Genomic DNA, 12706 nt, shown 5'->3' with positions numbered 1-12706 from the left:
TGTCCAAATCTTCATTTACATCCCTGTGTGGGCTGTAACACTGCAAACTTGGATTTGAGTGCACTTTCCTCCCACCTTCATCTTCTCCCAGCCATTAAAGTTTATCTGAAGAATAACACTAGATCTACATTAAGCTAGAAGCAGTATTGCTACTTGTGGGCATCTTCTGTTTTCTTGCAGTCTTAGTTAATCTATGTACATGAATGTGTTTATTTTTTCTCATACTTTTGGTGTATTCTTTGGGGATTTTTTTTGTTCTGAGGATCTTTGGGCTGAAACACCATTTTATGAAATTCGCCTTATTTCTGAAAGCAAAAATATCTGTGAGACTGCTTTAAATATCATATATAAAGGACAGGCATCATTTCTCTTTTTCTGCACCATATGATGTAGCTAAAGAAACAAGGGAGTCCCTTTTTACAAAGGCAGCTTACTGCCATTTGCATCTTGCTTCTAAAATGTTGGGCAGTTTTATTCAAATACAGATTTCCTGATTAAGTGGCTTGTAATATGCTCCCCACATGAATGAGACATCCTCAGTTATGCACAATAATCTTCTATTGTTAAGATATTTTTCTCATTATGTAATATCCAGTGTTGCATTTCCAATGTAAGTATATTCATTAGCAGAAAAAAGAACAGTTTTATTAGCAAGAAAGATATATTTTGGAAGCATTTGGTTACTTAGCAACAGCTTCAGGTATTAAAACTTCTTTTACTAAGACTCAAAAAAAAAGGATACTGCTTACTACAGTACATTAGATCAGCATGCTTTGTGTAAAGGATTTTAACAGTCAAGAGATGTGACTGTGTTTAAGATTCCTTTTTCCAGTCACTAGTTCATTGTCAGCAGCAGCTACAGAGCAGCTTTATGTGCATTCAGAGACAGCCAGGAAATTAGTTCTGCATGACTGACTCAGCACTGTAGCACTGAGAACAACTCTCACCCATTTCCTTAAACAATTGTTTATTTCTTGGTGTGATAACAATGTTAAATATCACAATTCTAGAGGAAAAAGCTGAGACTTCATTTGCATTCAAGGTAAAAAAGTATTAGCACTAGTGAAGTGAAGTCCTAGCTTATTTCTGGCATTACAAGGGCTAGGCTTGTTTTAAAATTATTATTGAAAGTTCAGAATAACTCCGGATAGCTTGTTAAGTGTTTTCTTTGATGCTAAATGGAACTGAGAAGCAAGATGTCAGCAAACTGAAATCAAGTGAAATTAATAGAGCATTTTTAAAGTGAGAAATCTGAAATGAAATAAAATCCTTGAATCAAAAAGAAGGTTTATTAGGCTTTTTATGACAGGAAAACAAGTCAGATCTTTTTAAGGCCTGTATACATTGTGAATTAAGATGATTCATGGCAAAAGCAAAGACTTAGGGTTTAGAAGATAGGTATTCAACTGATTCTTTTTGAGTTACCTTTTGCTCAAGCTGCTTGGGATTCCCCAACCCTGGCTTTTAGCCACCTGCCCCAAGGTAAGCACTGAAAGTCCTAGGCAAGAGTTTGGTGCCTTTGAAGAGACCCTGGGAAGGCAGTTTGCTGCGCTCCAAATGCAGCATGAAACAGAGCAGCCTCTAAGAAAACACCAAGAACAGAGGCATCCAGCACCTCGCTGCTCTACCCACACAAATTTATGAAGACACATGAAGTACTTGGTGTTCATAGCATTGACCTCTTCCCTGAAAATATGAACTATATCCTTGATCCTTGAGCACTGTCAGGGCTCACCCATTTCTTTCAAAACCCATCCAGAAGATACCTTTTGTTTTCCACTATCAGGATAGTGGTTACAGTACTCATTCAAGAAGGTGCAAAGGTGCAACTCTTAAGTTTGGGAAAGCTTAAAGAAAAAAAGTAAGGTGCAGGCAAAGCTTATGAAATTCCAGAGCTAAGCAGCAACTGAGTGGTTTCTCAGCCACACCATTTTGGATTTAGGCAATACATTCTCTCTAAGGCCTGCTGAAAGGGCCTGAACCCTTTTATTGGATCCTAATAATTTCTGCTTCCTTTCTATCTATGAAGTTAAACTGAAAATACTGTCTGTTGGTGTTTTGTATTCTTCTTCTCTTAAAACAGAGTTTTTCAAGAAGGGGTTTGCTTTCTATTACAAGTTTCCATAATGTGTTAGCAGATAGTGCTAAAGGACCACTAAAAGCAGTGTGGTTTCTGGTAAAGCTCACTATTACTAATATAATTTGGCTTCAGCCACATACAGAATATTTTTCAGTTTGCTTCTTAGCTAAAGCAAAAGTCCACTCTTATTTATGGATTTATCTATTCAGTTGGGTACATTTGTTTCCTGTAGCAACATGCACTGTTTATTATTAGAGAATGAAAGAATATTGCTTGCTGTTGTGATAATTCTGCATTTTATTTGATGTCTGATAAGAGATTTTTTTCTTATTAACCTCTGGGACAGGAAGACAATTTTGTGCTGTCAGTGAAATAGTGACAAGATTTGGTTCAGAGTTTCCTTTTTTCTACCCTCTTTCAAAAAAATAAAAACGAAATAAAATAAATCCCTCATCCATAAATATAGATTTCATGAAACATGGAGGACATTCCATATTGGCCTTATGCAGGGAAGAACGATAATGACATTTTCATTTGTTTTTTTAATACATTTTACTAGTATGAGTAGCTGAGTAACTTCAGTTTTCAATCTTGAATGGGTCAGTAAGGAATTCCCAAGTGATGGAGTAAGAGTGATATGTGAAGGATAAAGAAATGTTTTAGTGTAAGAAATATGTGTTATGTGGCAGGAGTGAAGCTATCAATTTTAAATTTATATCACTCTGTCCAATCCAAAACATCTCCTCTGAAATGTGTCTGTAACATGCCTTCCTTCAGCAAGAAAGACATGTCATTACAACCAATGTGCCCACCATCACAGTTACTGCGGGTAAATGTACCTATCCAGCAACACGTCAATAAAAATCCAGATGGAGAAATAAAAACTTTGTCAGACCATCATATTAAACGTTAAAGCTAAAACCTGTGTCATGCATGGTTCTTCTCTAAGATCATGCATGCTATATAATTCCCCTGACACTGACACATCTTTTAGAAACTTTAAGACAACCCTGGAAAAGTTTTTTAGAAACTTTAAGACAACCCTGGAAAAAAATACAGTTGATTGTAAACATAGTAATGGATAAGACTCAGAGCCTTTGTTGCAACTTTGAAGAAAAATACAAGAACGTTGCTTATGAGTTTTATCACCAATTAGTAAGACACCATATTTAAATAAATTAAATTCTTAACTAAGTGTCCCGATGTAATAAGAAATGAATAAAATGAATCAGCAATGTGCTCTGAAGGAAGGAAGGAAGTTCAACAACATCCTGGACTTCATTAGGAAGAACATTGCCAGCAGGTTGAGGGAGGTGATCCTTTACCTCTGCTCAGCACCTTACTCACATCTGGAGTACTGGGTCCACTTCTGGACTCCCCAGTACAACAAGGATACAGACATAATAGAGCAAATGTAGTGAAGGGCCATGGAGATGACTAAGGACTGGAACACCTGATGTATGAGGGGAGGATAAAAGACCTGAGACTGTTCAGCCTGGAGAAGAGAAGGCTCGGGGGATCTCATCAATGTTTATAAATACTTGATGGGAGGGAGTGAAGATGAAGACTCTTCTCTGTGGTACCCAGTGACAGGACAAGGGGCACTGGGTACAAACTGAAATACACAAAATTCTATTTAAACTTTTTTTTTTTTTTTTTTTTGAGAAGCTGATTGAATTGTAAAATAGGTTTCTCAGAGAGCTTGTGCAGCCTCCATCCTTGGAGATATTCAGAACAAAACTAGACATCCTGCTGTAGCTGATCCTGGCTGTGATCAGAGCTGTTGGACTAGGCGATCTCCAGAGATGATGCCCAACCTGTTGGAGACAGACTTTTTAGTAGGGCCTGTAGCAATAGGACAAGAGGTAATGTTTTAAACTAAAAGAGGGTAGATTCAGACTAGATAAAAGGAAGAATTCTTTTAGGATGAGAGTGGTAAAACACTGGAACAGGTTACCCAAAGAGGTGGTAGGTGCCTCATCCCTGGAAACATTCAAGGTCAGGTTGGGTGGGGCCCTGAGCAACCTGATCTAGTTGAAGGTGTCCCTGCTTATTGCAGGGGGGTTGGGCTAGATGACCTGTAAAGGTCCCTTCCAACCCAAAGCATTCTATGATTCTATGATTCTGTGAAAATGGAACCTCAGCTTAGAGTTGTACCTAGAATTCATCAATCAATTTGGAAGTTAATAACCGATACAAGAAAACGTGCAAGTCATATAACACATAACTGATTTCTATAAAGTACTAATTGTACTGACCTAAGGAGTCATTCCCTGATCCAGGAATTAGACCCTGCAAATATACAGTTTATTGGCTGATTGATATTTAAACTTTTGTCTTCCTGCTTTTATTTAGATACAGAATGATTATACTAATCATTTTTTCCTCGTTCTGAGCTGGTGTTGCCTCTGCCCGTTTACAATTCAGGGTGATCTGAGATTGCATTTGCATATGCCATTACATAAAAGTATAGTCATTCATAGTTTTGCAAGTGTTATTAAAAAATGAGCACTTATTTTGCAGCGTGCTGGGTGGTCATCACTTCTTCCTATTCAGATCTAGGAAATTCTCTAAAGGCATACAGAATCCACCCACAGACAGAGGCAGGCATCCCCTTAGGATGCTTGGCCTAGAGGGGGTGAGCAAGAGGAGCCTTTCAGAGAGCAAAAAGAAAATCAAAGACCTGGACAATGTAGCAAAATTCCACATTTATATGTGTATCTGGTTGTGCAGTAAGGGGTTATATATCAAAGCCTCAGTTCCAGACCCTGATTCAATCTGTAGGTATAGGAGCCCAGCCATTCACACAATAGTATGGCAATTTATGGGAAGATGCAAGTTATTTGAAGAGTAACACTCAGACCACTTATTTCTATGGGGTACAAGGGTGTAATTAATATAAAATGATCCAAACCCCAAGCTTACCAGATATCCCAAGAGCAACTTTTGTGGAAACAGTTAATCAAGCAGCAACAGCAGACCAAATGGGAGGTAATGGGCTTTGTAGTAACTCAGAGTGTGGCCCAGATGGGAAGCTGAATGAATTCAACCCCAGGAAAAAACAAGCAGCTTGACTACAACACAAATAACAGTAGACAATGATCCTGAAATGTTTCTGAAGCACAAAATGCTTTAGGTTGCAAAGGCTCTCTTTAAGTCATTTAGTCTACATGCTGCTTCAAGCAGGATCAACAACAAAGTTAGGTCAGGTTGTTTAGGGCCATGTCCAGTCAAGTTTTGAATATCTTCAAGGATCCAAGTTCTCACAGTCTCAGTGGGCAGCCTGCTCTAGTGTTTAATAATTCTCACTGTGATTTTTGAATTTTTTTTCTTTATGTATCCAACTGGAAGGTCTCTTGCTGCAGTTTGTGTCTATTGCCTCTTGTTCTTTCACTGTGCATGGCTGACAGAAGTCTGGTTCTGTCTTTTTTATAAACCCCTTTGACTTTTGGTAGACTGCAGTTAGATGTCCTTGATCTTCTCTTCTCCAATCTGTATAACTCCTATTCAGTTATCTTCACCTCCTGCATCATATGCTCCAGCCCCTAATCATCTTAGTAGTCAATTGTTGGACTTTCTGAAGCTTGTAAGTCTCTCTTTCATACAGGAGGGGACAATACTGGACATACTATCATATATATGGCTTCAAAGTATCAAATTAAAAGGAATAATTGACTTGCTGACTACACTGATACTAACATAGTATGGAGTTAACTTTCTTTGCTACAAGGTTGTTTTGTCCACCAAGGCTGCACAATCCTTTTCTGCAGTGCATCTTCCTAGCTGGCAGGCTGTAATGTTCCATGAGTTTATTCCATCTCAGATGGCAGGACTTTTTATTTGTCTTTGATCAATTCTTGAGTTTCTGTTTGCCTCTATCTCCAGCTTGCCAAGGTCTCTCTAAATGGCAGCCCTGCCATCCACTGTATCAAGCAGTCCTCCCAGTCTGAGGTCTCACATTGACTTAACGAAGAAATATTTGGTCCCCTAACCAGACTGTTGATTAAGATGTTAAACAGGGTTCCCAGTTAGGTTTTGAACCACTAAGCGTAACGGTCCAGCAAATTTTCTTCCTGTTTGTCATTTACCCATCTGGGCAATATCTCCCCAACTTGGATACAATGTTACTATGGGAGACATTGTCAAAAGTCTAGGCACTGCTAAAGCAAATGTCATTCACTGCTCTCCCCAGTGCCAGCCATCTTCTCGGAGAAGGCATAACCATTGGTATGGCACAGTTTGCCCTTATTAGACCTATGCTAGTTTTCCAAATCACCTTTTTGGTCTTTATGTGTCTTGAACTGGCTTCTAGGAGGATTTGCTCCATAACCTCCTAGGGACTGAGGTGAGGCTGACTGCCCTGTTGTTCCCTTGGTCCTCCTTTTTGTTCTTTTTGAAGACGTCTTTTTCTAGTCAGCAAGAAAAATCTACTAGTCACCATGACCTTTCAAAGACCACAGAGGAAGGCTTCAGAATTACATTGGCCAGATCCCTCAGCACGCTCAGATGCATCCCATCTGGTTGCACGGACTTGTGCATATCCAACTGAATTAAATAGTACCTAACTCAAATAATTCTCTACTATGTATAGTACCTCTCTCCCTGAAGCTCAACTACTAGGCACAGAGATCTAGGAGGCCTGAGATCAGTCCTTACCAGAAAAAATGAGGCAAAGAAGGTAGCAGGTACTTCAGACTTTTCAGTGTCCTTCATCAATGACAGACCACCCCATCCAGCAGGCCAAAATTTTTCCTTGGCCCTCCTTTTGTTTCTGATGTATCCTTAGCAGCCCTTCTTATTCTTCTTCCTATCTTATTCTCCTTCTTATCTCTCTCCATTTTTGACTCCATCTGAATTTTCATCTTTCTAATTCCATTTCAGCATGTCAGAGCATGATTTTAGATCCCTCCCTGGTATCCCATCTATAGTTCCATTTTCCGTACATACTTCCACTTCCTGTGTGCACAGGCAAGTATATCCTGTGGCTGATGATCACCTTCTTTCAGACTAGCCTTGGGATAACAAGATCTCAGATTATGGATCTTCCTTATAGTAGTCATGAGAAGTATTATGTCTTATCTGTCTCTCACTTTATTTGTGATTCTAGGTAGGTTTTTTTAATGGTAACTCTCTGAAGAACATCTGAACAAATGGAACAGAACATGTAATTCTCTCTCAAACCACATTTAAATCTAGGCTGAAGCATCAAACTTTACCTGCAGTCACTGTAAAATTAAGAGAACAATCAGATCTTTCTTGTGGCAATTCTGATGTAATATCCCTTTTAACTCTGTAACAGATGTGCTTTAACCATATCATGAGAGAAGAGAAACAAAGTTTCCCAGGTGAAGTTTCATTTTCCTTCATCCTCACTGAGAAACAGCTGGAATGCAGATAATGTACACTCCTCTAGTTTCCTATACACTCTCATTATGGTTAATGGCCTAGTCAGTACAATTTTTAACTTCATCTATACTTTGCACATATCTAGCCATATCTTCATTTTCTCAGCATTTCCTAAAATATTTTTTATCTCTTTGACTTGCAAATAAATCCTTATCTGGTCACAGAAAGATCACTTCTCAAAAACACTCCTGTCTAGTTCCATTACGATAAAAATTATTTAGGTGAAAGAAGTTAGGATATTTCAAAACAAGTAAATTGAAGCTTATACGTACAAGACTTAATTTAAATAACCTGTTTTCTTCACATCATTAGTCTCACCTTGATATCATTGTCAGAGAGCAATGATTCAAATGGTATGGAACAGAATCATGAGAAGCATGTTGAAATAGAGATGCATATTGAAATAGAGATGCTGGCCCAGACAGAAGGCAGAGAAACTTTCTGGATCATGATGTTTCCTACTTACAGATTTCTTAACAAACATAACCATTTGATGCCATGGAACAAAGTTTTTATGATTCCCTTCCAGCTCCTTTGAGACAATTTATAGCTGCAGGGTGTACTGAAGGGAAAATTCAGTAAACTGTCCAAATGCATAATTGAAACTGCATAACCATAGGATTTTGTTCAGGGTCACAATAGTGGTGAGATATTTTACCACTTGTATCTTAAGTGCTTCACTGGCTTAGATTTTATAGAATGCAAATGTAGAATAAAATGGTAAAAAGAGGGAGTTACAATTACTGTGACAGGAAGTTCAATGTTTTGACAGTGATCCAGAGGTGGCAAATTAGATGTACATATAAGCAAAACCAAGAAGATTCAGAATTAAATATCAGAAAGCTGGTGTGGAAGCAACGTAGAGGTCAAGATCAAGAAAAGTCCTAATGAATTAATCTCACACCCAGAAAGACTTTATTCTGAAGGACCAAATAAGAATGTTGGATGAAGTCAAACAATGTAAATGAATGAGGTACATTCTTGTGAAAATGGAAGAGACTAATTAGAATTGAGAGTAATGATGTTTGACTCCCATACAGACTGGTTGTTCTCCATCATAAAACAACCAAGACTGGACCGAAATGAACAAACGAAGATGTTTTGTAGTAGGAAGCATTGTGGGGTAGTGTAGATGAGAAAAAGCTGTGAAGTCACCCTTAAATTTAAAAATAATAGTAAAAAAGATCAGCATAAAATCAAAATTCAAAGTAGGAAATTAAGTATTGTCACTTTTTAAAATACACAAAGAGAGAAGAGTAGTTTTAAATTAAAAAAAATTAAACAAATCAATTATCTGAATATCTGTTCAACAAAATCAGAAGATCTATGTTTTATGAAAGCTCCATAGCCACATTCAAAATAGCCCTAAAGACCATTCCAAAGAGCATATGAAGACAAGGAATGGCTTTATCTCTAGTGGTTCTGTAAACTTGCTTGAAAAACATAGTTTAGCAATGGCATAATCTCAGCTGAAAGACTATGAAGATTTAAAACGTGTTTGTTCAGAAGGAATCTGAATGAAGTTAATAGATAACTAGATATATTATTATGATAAGCCAAAGGAAAAGTGGGTAGAGACAGAACCAGAGTGTGGGACCCTTACCTATTCAAACGAGAATCAGTGGTTTGCTAAATAAGATTCAGAGGCCAGATGTCTAAGGAAGTGTCTGAGGGATCAGACAGAAGCAGGGAATGGTTTATTAAAAGGAAAGTTGAGTTAAAGAGGAGAATGATCATTAAATGGGAGACTCAGAAATCAAGTGAATGAACTAAGGTGAAATACCAGGAATGAGGGGAGAAAACACATGGACTGTGAGATACTGATGAATTCTTGCTGTATCAACTTACTGCCAGCCTAGCATTTTAACCATACACATCTAGCACAGTTTTCAGTTATTTTGCTCACGCACCAAAATTGCCTTTTTATGATAACATTGATGTACTCTACAGGAGTATTGAGTATAAACTTAAATTAAATGTTTTCCCTTGGAAAAATAATTAAATTTCTTATTCATTTTAGAGCATATCATGGTGCATTTTAATTTGGAAAGAAAAAAGGATAACACCAAATTACACTAATAACCAAACTAATACTAATAATTTTGAAATGAAAAAGATAAGAGTTCATTGATTGTGAGCAATTAGTCTATAACAGCAGGTAGCAGGAGATTTCATTTCACTAAAGAATTTCTATTTTGTGCCTTCAAGGGATTTAGTTTTTTATGTTTAAATGAATTAAAAAAAAAATGTGAAGCATCATAACATGTACATACATAATGTCACAATGCACTTTGTTCTTTCCCTGTCTAGCCTCCACTCCCTGTGTGACCCTGATTGCATATGGCACTTAGCTTCTATGGTTCCCAAGGAAGCATCTAACTCATTTTTCCTGATACAGTTAGTGCTCACCCACACGTAAGTAGTATTCCTGGACCTGAACTCCTAGATATGTGCACCTGGAGTTGCCAAGATCATGTGTGAATACCTATGATGGGTGGTGGGTTGACCTTGGATGGCTGCAGCCTCTCTATCAATCACTCCCCCTCCTCAACATGATAAGGAGAAGAAAATAAGATGAAAAGCTCATGGGCTGAGATAAGGACAGGGAGGTCACTTACCAACTACCATCACAAGCAAAACAGACTCAACTTGGGGAAAAATAATTTAATTTCTTGCCAACTAAAATACAGTAGGATAGTGAGAAACAAAGACAAAAATTAAATTACCTTCCCCTCACCCCCACCTCCTCCTTCTTGATCTTGGTGTTCACAGGGCTATTTCTCAAAATTTTTTTTTTTATTCATTTGTCTCTGTTGTGCAGCACTTTGCCCTGTCCTAAATATATTGGCTGCTGGGCTCAGCTGTGCCCTGTGGTGGGTGGGTTGGAGCTGGCTGGAACGAGCTGTATCTGGCACGGGGCAGCCCCAGTCTCTCTGCAGAGGCCGCCCTGCAGCCCCTGCTGCCAGCACCTTACCCCGCACTCCCAAAACAGATGCAGAATCAAGCACAACTGAAACATACCTAGTTTGTGCTCCAGGATTTCTGGGGATGTGATGGAGAACAGGGGGTTTCCAGAACTCCTCCATTTGGCAACAACGAGTTTTGATTAGTCAACATTTACATTTAGGCAGTGGTGACATACTGCTTTCCAGTTGTTTCTGCCATGCAAATACAGATGCACCAGTACAGCCTGGGAAGATCATAGAATCATAGAATCATAGAATCATAGAATGCTTTGGGTTGGAAGGGACCTTGAGAGATCATCGAGCCCAACCCCCCTGCAGTAAGCAGGGATTGAACCTGTGAGCTTGGCGTTATTAGCACCATGCTCTAACCAACTGAGCTAAGTTTTGGAATTTTGTTATTTAAACTCATCCAGCCATTTTGTGAGATGTTTCGACAAAATATATTTATCTTTCCTAAGGCTTTCTACAGCAATATTTTTAGCCAGTCCACCTGAGACACTTCCAGGTCAGCATACTTCTTTGAATCCAGCCTGTATCCAGCTGCAGGACCAGCACAACTGATGTACTCTTCCTATTCATGGTTCAGTAGCTGGTTTAGCAGGATGTAGGAAAATGCTGAGGAAGATGTAGAATATCTCAGCAGTATTTTCTACTTCCAGATTTTTAAGAAGAGTTCATTTATGCTTATGATAAGAACATATCCTGACTTACCATATGCAAACTGGAATGCTTGAGGCATGAACTCTGCACAGACAGGTGAGATTACATTGTCATAACAACTGCATATAGTCACTCATGCTAGAGGGGCATTTATGTGACACTGGCCTCTACCAACTTCTTCAAGATATTTTAATGCCTGAAGATTTCATATGCTTATCCCTAAACCATGCTTCTTGCAGAACTTGCAAAGGTAAGCAAAATCCTGCTGTACCCTTCTGTGCAACAAGACGACCTCTTCTAATAGTTGCTTGGCTAATCTCAGCAACCCAAATGATGGCTGCATTTTCATTACAAGGTACACAGAAAAAAAAAGCCTTCTTTAAAGCAAAATCATGCTTCCTTCCATACCTCCAGCAATTGTAATACTTCTGTCAATATCTCATGCAGTTGAGTCCAGAGTCAAAGCACATACACACTGAACATAAGGATTTTACATAGAGGTAGTTAAGAGGAAGCAAAGAATAAAACACAGGTTAGAGCCGAGGATAAGTTTTTATGTGTTGTGTGCCTGAGCATGACAACACTATAGCAATAGTGAGGAGAATGACAGATGTACTGCAGTGGCTGGGAAAGAAAATTAGCTTCCTCAGGATCTAATCTGAGTATGCTTGTTTGTTTTACCAGAGCTGTGTTATAAATATATTCTGAAGAGTGCCAATCACTTGTAAAGCAATCTCAGAATGATATGCATTCAGTTACAAAACAGTGTCCTGATGTGAAATCTGGAAGACTTTTCTTAAACTATTTAAAACAGGACTATATAAATACCTAGACAGCATTTTGTAGAGGGAATCATGCCCTGAGAAGAGCATTACCTTAACGACCCAATAGATGTTTTGATTTTCTAATTTGTATGACAGAGCTGTCTCCTAGTGTACACAATTAGAGGGCTGTAACAAATGCATGCATTTTACTTACTATACTTAGTAGCAGACTCTCAGGAACCTGGAAATATTAATTTCCTTATTCTTCTGTGCTTCTGAAATGTTTTTCACAATACTTCAAGGGCTGTATTTACAAATTAATTATGTAGATCTAATCTACATTATTCCAGTAAGAAATGAATTCTTCTTTTACTAATAGCATTCAAATGTTTATGGAACTGCTACTCTAACCAGTGATCACGATTCTTAAATTCTCATAGCAAAGACTGAGAAACGTACACCCAAGATCCAGGCAATACAGATAACCAGGCTAAGGCTACAGTTACAAGCAATTTGGCTTCCTCCTCTTGCATGGCAACACTGCTGGCAGTTTCATCAGACTTGCATATTTTTCTGGAGGTACAATAGCCACTGATGGAGGACAGTTCGCTGCCTTTACAATTAGCAAGTAGTGCTGCATAGTAGGAGTAGGTTGGTAGAGCTAAACTGTTGATGCTGAGGACCTGATGCTATATATGTTTCAGAGATTGTTACACTAAAACTAGTTTGGTCCCATGACCCGGCCACTTTTAAGCAGCTGGAAGTGCCTGGGAGCACATGGTCAGGTTAGTTTCACCCAAAAGGAGTTTCACTTGTGTGCAGAGTGACTG

Source organism: Pelecanus crispus, chromosome 3 (genome assembly GCF_030463565.1).
Source record: "Pelecanus crispus isolate bPelCri1 chromosome 3, bPelCri1.pri, whole genome shotgun sequence".
Lineage (NCBI taxonomy): Eukaryota > Metazoa > Chordata > Aves > Pelecaniformes > Pelecanidae > Pelecanus > Pelecanus crispus.
This window is presented reverse-complemented; position numbering follows the sequence as displayed.